The sequence below is a fragment of the Sciurus vulgaris genome (assembly GCF_902686455.1).
Source record: "Sciurus vulgaris genome assembly, chromosome: 17".
NCBI classification, from domain to species: domain Eukaryota; kingdom Metazoa; phylum Chordata; class Mammalia; order Rodentia; family Sciuridae; genus Sciurus; species Sciurus vulgaris.
Genome location: NC_136478.1, coordinates 4718925 through 4732726, shown reverse-complemented (window position 1 = coordinate 4732726; position 13802 = coordinate 4718925). Strand labels below are relative to the sequence as shown.

Sequence of the window (13802 nt, the reverse complement as noted above, 5' to 3'; positions counted from 1 at the left end):
TCGGAGGAGGCCTGAACCTTTAGGTAGCTTTAGCTTAAGACCAGCTTGATGATCAAGAGCCACAAGAGGTGGAAACCCTCGGATGTGACAATTCCACTCTTAGAAGTCTACCCAAAGAACCTTGGGAGAATGTTCTTAGATATTTGTACAGTGACCCTACAGCAGGGAATGGTCCTCAGAGAGGAAAGATGGCTAGATGCTCAGCAACAGGGGAGAAGTTACGTCATGGCTGGTGCCAGGCAGTGTTCTGCGGCCACTGAGAGTACTTTGGAAGCAGTGCTGGCTGTGCATGGAGACCCAAGGCATCACGCAGAGCACTCGAGTGGCCACCGACGTCCGGAGCGCTGAGACACACTGTAAAGGCAAGGCCAGCGCACCCGGGCCGGCTGGGGGTGCCGGATTTCTCTCGGGTTTCTTACCTGCCCTGCTGGTTTGCAGTGGGTTCCACGTGAGCAGAAGGTGGTACAAGGGCACTGGAGACGCAGGTGGTGGGCAGATATGAGCCAGCCGGGGTGGTAGGAGGGGAAACCCTGCCTGGCCGGCGGCCCCTGCTGAGCAGTGTACCCTGGGTCAGGTGGAAGAGGAGCCCTCTCCCAGACTTCCCTCTCCGAAGCCTGACTGAAGGGCTTCCTGAGCATCTGCAGGGGTCTCACCTGCTGGGGAGCCCCAAAGATGAGCCACGTGTCCTCATGGAGGCCCCACGGGCGTCTGGTTGCTGTAGACATAGAACCTTGGCTCGCTCGGACGTTTCCAGCTCTAGGTGACCTTGCCTAGAGCCAGAGATGACTGGCAGCTGTTGGCGTCCAGGTGCCCTAGGGACAATGGCAGCAGATCCTGGATGTTCATACTCTTCCTGCCATGGGAATACCCCTAAAAGTTTCAGGTGCAGGGAACTAAGGAGAGGCACGATGCAGTTCATTGTTCATAGAAAGCTATTGACAACTCTAGGATCAAGGAAAGGGCCATCCAAGTCAGCACTGCAGTTTTCTGAGCTGTGTGATCTCAGGCAACCCACTTACCCTCTCTGATCTTGTGACGTGTTCATGAAGGACAGATAGAACTAACACCTCTAAGGAAAGTAAAAGAGGAAATGAGGTTAATTTTGCAAACATTTGGCACAATGCCCAGCACTTAGCAGGTACTCAATAAATCTCAATAAATCAAAGTTACTCTTGGTAATTATTTTCCTGAATATTTTTGAATTTCCTAGTTAAATTCTTCACATTTCTGACATCGGTGTCCTAAGTTCCACCCTGAGGAGGTTGATGTCTGCCATGGACGTGATTTTTCATTCTGATGTTAAGCAAGAATCTTAGCCTTTGCTGCCCCTCCTTTCTGTGTTGGAGAGGGATTTGGGGCGAGTCTGGCTCAGGAGCTCCCTGGCGATTGGAGACCCAGGACAGGAGGTCACCTGGAGCGTTCTGAGCCCTGCGGCAGGACAGGCAGAACCAGGGGAAAACAGTGCCCGTGCTCAGGTGTGAGACTGGTGCCTCTGGGGGACCCTGGGGCTGTTGACTCCAGGGCGACAGTGCAGATGCTCCGTGGCTGGGTGACCCGAGGTCTGCAGACTCCAGGAGGGGCTCCGGGAAAGCTGCCTGCTGGGAGTCCACCCAGGTTCAGAGGAAGACTCAGGGCCGCCCTCTGCCGGGCCTCGCCGGACACTTGCAGATGGCAGTGACCTTGGTCTCCAGAGACAGGAGAGATTCCCTGAGGTGACAGACACTTGGGCACAGTCACGGCAGCAGGAAAAGAGGTCAAGGAGCAACCTCCAGGGGCTGATGGGAGCCGTCCTCAGCTTCCCTTGGCCTGGAGGTGGCCGGAGCCACCAGCCAAAGGCCTCCCCATCACATCCTGTCCCTCTGGCTCCACAAAGCTGCGGCACAGCTGCCGTGTGTGTCTGTGCAGGGCAGGGGTGCTGCACAGGGGTGGTCCAAGGTGCCAGCAAGGCCCTCCCCACCCGGTGGCCCCCTGATCGTAGCTGCACCCAACTCGGGGCCCTGTCCACATCCGCCTCTGGGATAGGCTGCCTCTCTGGCTCCTTTTCTGCCCTTTCCTCTTGCTGTGACCGGCACTGAACCCAGGGCCTCACGCATGCTCAGCACGTGCTCCCAGGGAGCCACACCCAACCCTGCTGCCTCCCCAGTTGGGCTGGGTGAGCAGAAACCCTGCTATTTTCTTTCTTTCTTTTTTTTTTTTTTTTTTTTAATTTAGGCAATTTTGTTTTCTATTCAAGAGTGATCTACATGGTCACTGTGTTTAAGGGCCAGAGCTCTGGGTCAGAAAATAGACTTCCAAGATTCAGCGTCTCTGCTTCCTGAGCTACGTGATCTTTCACAACCCACTTAGCTTCTCTGATTCTGCGATTCCTTACACAATGCGGGGCAAGCACAAGATGGAATGGCTAGTGTCTGCTAAGCAGCTAGTAGCACAGACTGGTGGTGGCTCATGTCATGCTTTCTTCTCTGAGTCAGGCCACAGTGCCACAGCAGGTAGAAGCAGGGGGCCTGCGTGGGGACAGATCAGCTGCATTCCATTCACATCATGTCCCCGTCGAGTCCCCGCCATGGGGCCTGGCAGGCGTCTACCTCTACGTTTTGACCTGGAAAATGGAAGCAATAACGATGGACTCGGGGTTGGGTGAGCATCAGCTGAGCTGATATGCACCAAGCATTCAGCCTGGTGCCAGGACCACGGCTCATCTCACCCAGCGCAGGAGACAGTGAGGCAGGGCCAAGGAAGGGGAGCAACTCGGGATCCTGGCTACAGCCCCTCCAGGTCGCAAGCCCGAGCCTGCCTCACTGAGCCCAAGTTTACGCCCCCGCTCTGTAACCCATGTCACAGAGGACTGTCCGCTGGTCCATTCCCTCACTGCTGAGGGCCCTCCCGGGGTAGGGGTGCAGAAGAAGCAGGGCGCCGGGCTCCCTGCTCCCTGTACCTCTCCTCCTACAGCCCAAGCTGTGGTCCAAGGTAAACTAGAAGCCTGCCAGGAAGTTGTGCCTCAGGATGGTGTGGCTTGATCTACCCTGGCCCAGGGCCACGTCCTGTCCCGCTGGGAGGAGCTCAGTGGGAAGGCAGTGTCTCAGCAGGTGGCCCCGCCACCCCCCCAGGAGGGTACAGCGTCACATGCCCCCTCTCTCCTGCACCTCTTCCCTCCAGACCTCGTGCTGTCCCCTGCTCCTCCTTGCTGAGGAGGGTCTCCCACGGCTGCTCATGGCTCCTCTCTTTGGACTTGGCAAGAGCCGCTCTCCACGGGCAGGTTTCAGCCCAGGAATGTAGCAACCCGCATTTCAAGCTCCTCCTTCAACAGAGCTCCCCGTCTTCCTAGTGCAGCCAGACCCACCATGCTGGTGGTCATCAGGGTGACTGGGAGAAGCCTGCTTCTTAGAGGAGCAGAGTCTGGGTCTTGACCCTACATATCTGCAAGCGTCCACAGCGGACAGCACGTGGACGTAGAGGGACGGGACCGTGACACCAGTGTTGTTGCCTGTTAGAGTTTTAAATGCTATTCACGCGTAAGGACAAGTCATCGCGTTGACATTTCCCGCATCCAGCAGGAGAGCCTCTTGGTGACGGAAGCCACAGGGGTCTGCGTGATGAGGAGTCATCGGGGACACATTTGCTCTTGGCCCTGAATGTGGATCATCATCCACGCTACCGTTCACTGAACGCTGCGCGGCAGATAGCGTGCCAACTCTCCGCGTACAGTCTCTTATTTAATCTCTTTCACACGAGAGACTTAAGAAGTCGGCGCTAACACCGTTTTACAGATAAGCACGAAACCCTTACACACTTTTCAAGAGCTCGCAGCTGGCGCGTATTAGATTTGGGATCCATAGCCGACTCTCCAGCTCTGAAGGCCTGCATTCTCAACTGGAAGAAAGACTTCTTCCTGTTCCATCCTAGGGAGACTTTGATGCCAGCCAGCAACCCTCTTGCCCAGGACCTTCGCTTGCTGGGGCTGTGGAGGGGTCGCCAGGCCCATGATCTATTGCTTCTAAAACACGGTCTCGTTCGGCGACCCTCTGCTGCCTTGCCAGCCGCTGCCCCAGCCCCAAGAAGGCTTCCCATGCTTCTGACCCAAAGTGACACCTGGCAAAGTAATTTAGCTCTTGCAGGATCCAGAGTTGACGTATTAATGCAAAGCTTCCTGAAATATTACTCATTATTATGCATTTTGCCAGCCTTTGAGTGATTTGTGAACTCGTCATTGGAATAAAGTACTGTAAATGATTCATGAATGACCAAGTTTATGAAATTCTATAAAAATATTAGCAGGTGGTAATGACTCCATGAGTATAATCTGCAGGCTGCAGATTTGTCAGCAGGGGACGACAGGAGTGGGAGACAGACTGGCAGGCAGGTGGGGGCCAGATGGGCGGCTTGGGGTGTGAGGCCAAACAGGAAGCAGGAGAGATGGAACGGTGGGCAGGTGCCATCGACTGATCTGGTGTCCACAGATGACCGAGGACGTCAGAGCCGGTGGGAGGAGAGGAGAGAGCTTGGGAAAGAACACTTACTGAGCACCTATTTCGTGCCTGAGCACTCCCAGGTCCCTGACCTGCACCAAACGGTTCCCCAGATGTATTGTCATTGTCATTGTCACTATTCATGCTGGTGTCGACCTTCTTGAGCCAAGAAGCCAAGGCTCTGCTAAATACCTAAGTGATGCTCTCTTTGCCCTCCCTGAGGATGAGCTTGGTTCTGTTGTCACGCTCAGCCACCGAAGGGGCAGCTGGAAGGCCTGTCCTGGGCCTCCGAATGTGGCAGGACCGCAGTCTGCTCTCGGATATCCACGCAGGTTTTCCCCCACGTGACTGGCTCCCCGGCTCCCAGGGTCTGGTCTGGGGTGCTGCCATGGAGTCGGAACGCCGTGGCAGCCGGGCGCTCCCCTGCTCCTGCGCTTCCTCCCCTCCCGGGGCTTTCCCACCACCCAGCATAGCTCCAAGTCATCTGACAGAAAATGCACTTGGGTGACAACCGATGCTGCCGTGGGGCACAGGCATAGCGTGAGGTCAGCGCTCACGGGACAGTTGGAACACACAGACTTACCCAGACCAGTTGATTGACTTGTTTATAACAATGTCCCCCCATGGGATTGTACTCCCCGAGACTCCTGCTGGAGATGCAACCCAGCCCTGGACTGCAGGGGCCAGCTTTGACGGGTCTGGTCACCCCTGAGGCCACTTTCTTAGCTGGGATCCTCCGTGGTAGTCAACCAAATCCTCTCCAACAAATTTACAAATAAAGGGATTTATTAAGGTACAGGTGGTCAGTAGAATTGCTGAAGGGCCACACGACCTGGCTCACAGGCTGGAGAAGGTGGCCCTGCAGTCACTGAGGTGCCATCTCAGGGCAAGGTTTCTCTACCTCGGCACTACTGACCTTTTGGGCTGGGGAATTCTTCGTCACGGGGGCTGGCCTGGGGATCCATGGCTATTTAGAGCCACACAGTCCTGTCAATCAGAAATGCCTCCGAAAGCGCCAGTTGTCTTGATGTGGAAATGAAAGTCCCCCTGTGAGAAGCACTGTTCTCATGGTGGCATTGCTGCCCCCCTGCCCTGCCACTCTGCACCAACAATGCTCAGGACTGGAATCAGCAGCTCTGCTTGGCTGCCAGAAGAGCCAAGGGACTCTGTGCTCACACACCCTGTGGACTCCCAGCTGCAAAGCACAGCTACTGCTTCATGTCTCTCTTGGCCACGGCCAGGGCCACAGCCCCTGCTCTGTGTCTGCAGAAACAGCCTAGGTCCACACAGGCCTCTAGCTGCAGGCCCTCGGGCACAGGAAAGTCTTCTGCAAGGGGCTGGAAGCCGCCAGCCTGGCCTCACGGATCCCTGGTACTGCTGTTCCTGGGAGACCCAGCCGTCCTTAGGAGAGTGGGTTCTCATACTGTGATCGTACCGTCTGCTGCCATCGTGGAAAGGGCTCTGTGTCACAGGAGACAAGGAGCTAGGATGGAAGCCCCAGCTTTGGTGGTGACCCTCCCGAGTTCGAGGTCGGCAGCTCACGCGCCTGCGGATACCCGCTTGCCTTTGGCAGGTTGTCCAGGTCCAGGTCCGTTTCCCACCCTTAGGGCAGGACAGGGACCGGGACACTGTCTCCCATCGGTGTGAGAGCTGTGGGTGGGGCTCACGTGAGGCTCAGCCCTGTCACTTGGTGCTGGAGCTGGGAGCCGTCGTGTCCCATGTCAGCGGAGAGTTGAAGCTCCCTGCGGGCACGGCAGTGGCAGCATTAGGTGTCCAGCTGGCAGTCAGGCCTCAGAGTGGCCGTGTAGAAGGGGGGCAGCCAAAGGGGCCTCAAGGCATGGCCCTGACCAGTGCCCCCATCCCCCCCCCACCCGTATGCTGGAGCAGAAGCCCGGGGGCGGGTCCTCCCTCCGGGTCTGAGGGCCATCGGTCTAATACCCGCCTGTTAACATGAGTGCAGCCATTGGATTCTCTAATCCGCCTCTAGAAAGGTGGGCTTTGAGCCAACATCGTCACTGTTCTGTCAGGCCCTGTGCCAAGCATGTGTCTCCAGGTGCCAGGCCTTGCCCTGGGGAGCCCTCTGTCCAGCCCAGGAGCCACAGAATTGCCTTCTGCTTGTCCCATGGATGACTCTGGGGAGCTGGCAGGTTTGCCCAGGCGACTTTCCTGGGTCACCTGACTGGGGAGGGCTGTTGAAAGCAACAATGCTGAGTCTTTGCTGGTTTCTCAGAAATCAGCCGTGAGGCCGGAAATGCAGGGGTCTCCAGAAACTGTGGCTGGCACAGTAGGTACTCACGGGGGACACTGGCCCGGGCGAGCCTTGTACACCCACGGTCTTCAAGGAGGCATGTGGTTCTCAAACTTCTCTGCACACAGACTTACCCGGGAGAGTGCCTGCCTCGCATGCAGGAGGTCCTGGGTTTGGTCCCCAGCACGGCCAGAACCAAAATCCAAAACAACAAAGGTGCTCTTAGAGTCACCTGCAGAGCTTTGGAAGGACACCTCCCCAGCCCAAGCTGCGTCTCCAGCCAGTTCAGCCGGAACACCTGGGGTGACACCGGCATGCCCTTCAACCTCCCCAGGCACCTCAGGGTGGAGCCACGCGACCCACTGGGTTGGTCTTAGCCGTCCACACCCCAGTTTACCCACAACTGGATGATTAGCAACGACACCCCCACATAGGTATGATGAGAACGTCAAACGATGAGCTCACGTAGGAGTTTCTAACTTAATAGTAGAAAAATCATCTTATTTCCCCTCAATCATCTGCTACCTGAAGCTAACCACTTTCTAGCATCTCTTTAGACCTATTTCTTTGAAAAGAAATAGGAATGCCGAGAAACAGGATTTGATAAACAAATGACGGCTTTGGAAAATAAATGACTCGGGGTCTAGGGAGCCTCTCCCTCCGGCTCCCCCGAGCAGTGCCGCCCGCCCGCCTTTCTGGTTCGGCTTTGCTGTTTCCAAGCGCTTCATTTTGCAACCTGGCCTTATCTGCCGGTGCAGCTGGTGAAACTGAGGCATGAAGAGGTTGAGGGGGGCTGCCAAGGCGGCCGGCGCCCGGATTAGGCTGCAGAGGCCCCTGATTATTTATTTGGTCCACTAAGCAAAGCCGCTTCCTCACTCAGGGCTGTGGAAACACATTTTTCTCAACTTCATTAGCACAGACTCTTCCCGAGAGGCTCGACCTAACTCCTGGCAGGCAGGGACCCTGCGCCCTGGGCTTGCGTCCCGGCACCTGGCAGGCTCAGCCGGACTTCATGCAAGGGGCCCAGGGCCTGGTGACCATATTTTCCTTCTTGACCGAGGTGACGAAGCCTAACCTGCTTCATCACTGCTCCATCTTCAAATGACTTGGTGGCGTTTTCCCTCAAGGTACTGAAGCCTCACACCGGAACAGGGAGAGCCTTAGGGCCACTTGTCTAAGCCACTACCAGCAAGAGCGAGGGAAGTACGTGGCCGACCGCTCGGACGCCAGCGTTCGCAAACCTCCCTGCTGGTTCATGGCCCCGTGATGACCAGCTTGGTGGAGGCCCCTCTGAGCCCCGACCCCACACAGGCGGGCAGGGCGTCCATGCCAGCTCCCCCCCACCTCTGCCTTCACCCACATGCATAAAGAAATGTCATTTTGAATTTGGTAAGATGAGCAGAGGAGGGCAGGAAGTTGTTGGGGCTGTGGACTCAGAAAATCGAGAGCAGCTGTTTTCCTCTGGCCTCCTGTAGTGGTCTGGAGGGCGCATGTGACTGAAGTTGTTCCTGAGAGACATGACCGAGGTGGAGCCCCTTAAAGCAATTTGGAAATCCTGGGGAGCAGTCAGGGCCCGTGCACTGTGGCTGCAAGGCCAGGGACAAAGGCGGAGGCTGGGGAGAGTCCCCCACAGGCCACCTTCAGCACCCAGCACGGGAAGGACGGGCACCGCGGGCAACCACTGTGGTGATGCTCTTGCCACCTGAGGGAGGAGAAGAGGTAGTTGGCAGACAGTTTGGAAGCTGCCACGGAGCAGGGACCCCTGGGAAACCAGCCTTGGGTCCCCCCGGAAATACCTGGGAAATGATGTCAGGAGGCAGAGGGGACTGAGTCCCCCGAGCAGGTCAGAGGCCAGGAGTCCCGGGATCAGGGGTAACCCCAGTGTGGTCCCACCGACCTCTGACTCGCCATCTCACCTGTCTCCAGTCTGGCATGATGACTGGCAGCAGCAGGTGCTCCACCCGCTGGGCTGAACTGTGGAGAAGCCGCCAGCAGAGCAAAGGACCAGGGCATGAAGGAGCAGCCTCCTCCAGCTGGGCCTCCTCCCCAGCATGGAGAGGGCCAGGGAAATGAGCGGCAGGTGCCAGCCGTGGGGCTAGGAGCCCCGAGGGAGCCCGCGTGCCAGGGCAGCCGGCGCCCACAGCCCCACCAGGCGGGAAACAGCTCAGCAGACTGTCATCGCAGGCGGACGCGGGCAGCCGCCCGAGCAAGGTGCCGGGAGAGAGCAGCCAGCACCCCACGGTCTGGCCCGGCCTCGCGGACGCTCCATGACTGGACACTAGTGAGTGCGGCACTGGAGGTGCGGGGGGGGGGGGGCGGGGTAAGGGAGGGGCTGCTTGGCCCTGGAAGGCCCTGCTGGGGGACATGCGGGGAGCGTCCGGAAAGCCCACTACCTACCGGGCACTGGAGAAAAGCGAATGAAGGGGAGGAAACCCCGCTGCCCAGCTCAGCCGCAGAAGGCCACCCTTCATCTCCAGACCTGCGGGCAGAGGGCGGCGGTGTTCGGCGTGTGGGCTGCCCCCGGTTAGCCTGGCTCGATCTGCAGGCCAGGAACTACTCTTCCACACTCCAGACTTTGAGTCCTTTCTTCTACAGGGCGTATCGGTGGGCCCTCTCAAAACCACTTACTGCTCGCCGTTGGCCAGAGCTGTGGCTGTGGATTCGTCTGATTATATCTGATTTTAGATCTTTATTATGAGGAGGGCTTATCATTCCTCACAGTGAGGCGCGAGGTACCGAAAGATCATTTCGAGGTTCTTTTTCTTTCTTCTAAAGATGCAGATGTTTGCATTACTGGCTCCTGTAGGCTCGGCCCACCTTTCCTGGTGCCGTGTCGGAAGGCCTGGCTGACCCTCTGCAGCTCGCAGTGTGCGTTCCGGCCCTGCACAGGGCAGCACTGGGCCTGTTACCGAGTCAGGCGAGGCTGTGGAGCTGGAGTGCATGCAGCCTCTGGGATGATGGCACAGCCTTGGGGCACGGGTGAGGCAGGTTGGCAGGTGTTGCCAGGAGGATGCTGGGAAGAGAGCTTTTGAAGTCGACCATGTTCTCCTTTGATTGACAACTAGCTCTTGGGGACAGCACAATCAAGGTGATCTCCTGAAGAGGAGTCTTGGCCAGAGGGTTAGAAAGGCTCAGAAAACAGGCCTTGGGCCTTTCACAGGGAATCGTGATGCATTTCCTGTTCCTTTGTCGCGTTGTGCCTGACGGAGCTGATGGTGAGGTCTGGGGAGGTCACGAGGTTCCTGCTCAGCGTTTCTCTACTTGGAGGCTCTGGCCGTGGGCAAGGAGTCGTACTAGTGGTGACTGGGAACAGGCGCAGGAGGGACCAGTGTGCCTTGCAATTCTTGATGTGGCTCCCTGGCTTGGAGGGAGTGGGCACCATGGCCTGTTTCCTCCCTGAGCTGCGTCTCCTGACTCCCTAGTCCCAAATTTGCACAATGTCTGGGAAGCCAGCCCAGCGGGTATGGAACTGGGGGAGCTGGCATTTCTTGGGAGCACACAGTATGAGTGCGTCCTTTGTCCCCCAGGAAGTTCAGGCCCTGAGGCAGGGGGAAGGGACCTGCGGTGTGGGTCCACCCAGAATGGACATGCCTCATGTGCTGGTCTTCCCTGGACTCTGACCTTCACCCAGCCCTCTATGCTGAGTTGGGGCAGGGAGGACATGGGAAACGGGAAAGGCCGTCTCCGAGAACAGAGAAGTTTCTAGAGAGTCTGTACCTGTGGTTCCATCGTAGTAGCCCCTTTCCCCACCCGGAGCCATCCTCCCTCCCCTCCCCCAGGAAAAGTTAATTCAGTGGACTGCAGAGGTCAGGTCAGGTCAGGTCACTGCATGCGTGATCACTGGGGGTGACCGGGGGTGACGGGAGGAGCGGAGGGAGGAGCGTCTGTCAGCCGACGGGGGTCAACCTGGGGTTCCTGTCCTGGGGACAGAGCTGGCCGCACGGCTGCCTTCTCTCATGCTTCCTGCTGGTGGGAACAGCCAGGCCTCTTCCCAAGGTGTCAGCTGGGTGCTTTGTGAGGATCATTTCCATCAGAATGAGTGGGTGTCGGGAACAGCTGGAAGTGAGTGTCGGAGGAGTGTCCAGCTCCAAGCTCTCTGCCGCTGTCACTTAGCTCAGGGTGGCCCCCAACAGCGACCTGCCCAGGGCCTTTCGTCCACTGCAGAGGCAAGGGGTGACTGATGAGTACAGGTGACCCGAGGTGAGCAGGCAGCAGCAGCGCCCCTGGGCCTGACCCGAAGCTGACCCTCACCGTAGAGAGTCACCTGGACGCCAGACCCGGGCAGCTCCAGGCTGATCACTGCTCTAGGGAGTGTTGGGCATCGGGGGTTGCCTCGCCCCACACACCACGACCTGCCCTTCCCGGCAGAGCTTCAGGGCTAAGCGTCCCCACTGTCCCAGGGACGCTGGCCTCAGTGGAGGATTTGAGGACGAACCAACCATTTGCAACCTGCCCATCTCAGGCGCTTAGGCTCCTAAGAAACGTCAAGGTAGAGGTCGATTTGTCCTTTTTTCATGGAGAAACTGAGGCTTCGGGAAGTGGTTGGTAGTTAAAGTACCTAACGACAACCATGCCTCCCTCCGGGGCCCGGGCTCCCACCCTGGCGCCGTCGCGCACCAGGCTTGGGCTGCTCACCGCGAGCCAGTGCTTTTCACCTGGTACCGTGCTGGCTGCAGGTGGCCGGCAACGTCCCGAGACTCGTGGTCACAGGGCCTTGGGGACGCTGCCCCAAGTGGGCAAAGGCCAGGCGTGTCCACACACATCCTCTGGGCATGGGCAGCCTGCCCAGGAAGGACGATCTGGCCCCCACAGCAACGGTGTGGCTGCTGAGAAACCAGTAGGCGCCCTGAGCTATGAAGCAGCCATTTTTGCTGACAGCCCCCATTTCAGCTGGAATCTTGGCCTGTGGGTGCCCCTGGCCGGGGTCCCACGGCCCTAAACTCTGGGAAGAGCCCAGTGCTGCGGTTCCCACAGAACTCACCAATGCCCGTTTTTCATTCTGTGTTGTGCTTTTTAAAAATTTTTTCTTCTCATTGCAGAAGACAAATTCCATTTCCTTATTCCTGAGGGGAAACTAATGCCAGCAAAGGCCATTTGTCTTTGGTACCTTAAGATCTAGATAATTTACTGCAAGTTTGTTTTTATTGAAAATTATGTAGATATTATTCAGAAACACAATTTCCAACTCTATGGCACACTTAAGCAGATTATATTTTAAGTGTTAATGCATATACTGAGGAGATAATGCTGCAACATGCATTTCTCAAAGATTCTCTTTTTTAATGACTTGGTGCCTTTGAGCCCCTCAACCTTGTATGCTGTGAGGTGCTGAAGGATGAAGATATTTTCAAATGGCTATTGTGTTATGAGTTGTTACCATTCAACTGCAATTCAAACTCATGACACCTTATGTAGATTTTATTATTAATTCAGAAATAATTTGCATTCAAATGCATTTATGATATTTAACTGGTGATTCCAGATGTGTGTATTGGAGCTTGGCGGGAGTGTTCCCTTCTCTGGAGCGTGTGGACACTCTCTTCTTCCCTGATTATGTGAACTTGAAAAGAGACTTGGATGTCAGTCTAGAACAGCTTTTCCAAGCTATTTCTGAATACCTAAGCATTAAAAGATGCCCTCCACCACAGAGAGGCTCACACAGGTTCATGTGTGTGCACACTAGACTTTTGTGCTTTCTTGGAACACTTGGGATACAATGAAAACTATAATTGGGTCTTTAAAATTCACAGTGCACATTTGACAAAGTAAAGACCTGAAGTAAAGAAACTTGTGTAAGTCAACCTATTCCCCAATTACCAAAATCAAAAAAGTCTATAAGGACTACTAACTGTTAAATCATACTTTGGATAATATTTGAGGAAAAATTGAAATAATGGAACCAGAGTGGTTGGCATGAAGATGCCCCATGGGTGCCCTTGTGACTTCCTGAGGTGCTGGGTGGTTAGCCTTTCCAAAAAAAAAAAAAAAAAAAAAAAAAGATTTTGGAGATAGATTCTAGCATTAGTTATTGTAGAAACACAAATCACTGAAATTTATTGGGTGGAATAAGGCTCCCCCTTGCTGACTATTGCTCCAGTGATCAAGGAGGGAAAGAGTCAAACAACTGATGAATGAACGATTATGGTACACCCATACAGTGGAGTATCATACAGTCACAAAAAAGGAATGAAATAGAGATACGTGCTACAGCACCACTTCACCGTCCTGCTCTCCATGAGAGGTGGAGGAGGTAGGACCGCCATGATCTTCACTTGAGTGTTGAGCAGACCAAGGCACTCGGGAGGTCTAGCAGCTTACTTGAGATGTGGTTAGTAACTGGGGGAGCCAAGACTTGGCCCTGGCCAGGTTCTCCTTGGCTTTAAGGGACTAAACCTAGGATGATTATAGAATGTGTTGTCCAAACTGGGGTGTTTTGAGAGCAAAAAAGATTTCAGTTCTCTACCCTTCCATGCCCCAGGGATACACATCAAGATCCCCCAACAGCTGCCTGACACTATGGATAGTGTGGAGCCTGTGTGTACTACATTTTCCCTATACACTCCCACGATAGGGTTTCATTTATAAATTAGGCACAATTAGAGATAACAATAAAATATAACAATTATGATGATATACTGTAATAAGTAAAATTCTCCAACAATTATGATGATCTACTGTAATAAGTGAAATTCTCCAGCATCTTATTGTACTGTAGATCTTAGCAATTTAGTGTACAATTTGCTTTTTCTTATTAAATCAAGAACCTTTATCTTTTCACTTAAAGGAAGTACTTTATGGCCTTTCTCGGGCATATCCAAATTTCCAGTATCACTACTGTTGCACTTTGGGGCTTTTATTAAGTAATATTAGTGTCACTTGAACATAAGAAAAAGTGCGATAATGCAACAGTCGATCTGATAACCAAGAGGGCTGGCTCCTAAGCGACTAACCGGCGGGTAGCATATACAGCATGGATACACTGGACAAAGGCTGGATTCACGGCCCAGGCAACGTGGACGGGGATGGTATGAGAATCCCTCCCACTGCTGAGACTGGCGCGCAACTGAGAACTTCTGAATTGTTTACTT

General features: G+C 55.1%; 1 protein-coding gene across 1 annotated transcript in view; it reads left to right on the top strand.

The window, feature by feature from the left end:
• Window positions 1-13802, top strand: part of CDH13 (cadherin 13) — a 906077-nt gene that overhangs the window by 489192 nt on the left and 403083 nt on the right. The window lies entirely within an intron of this gene.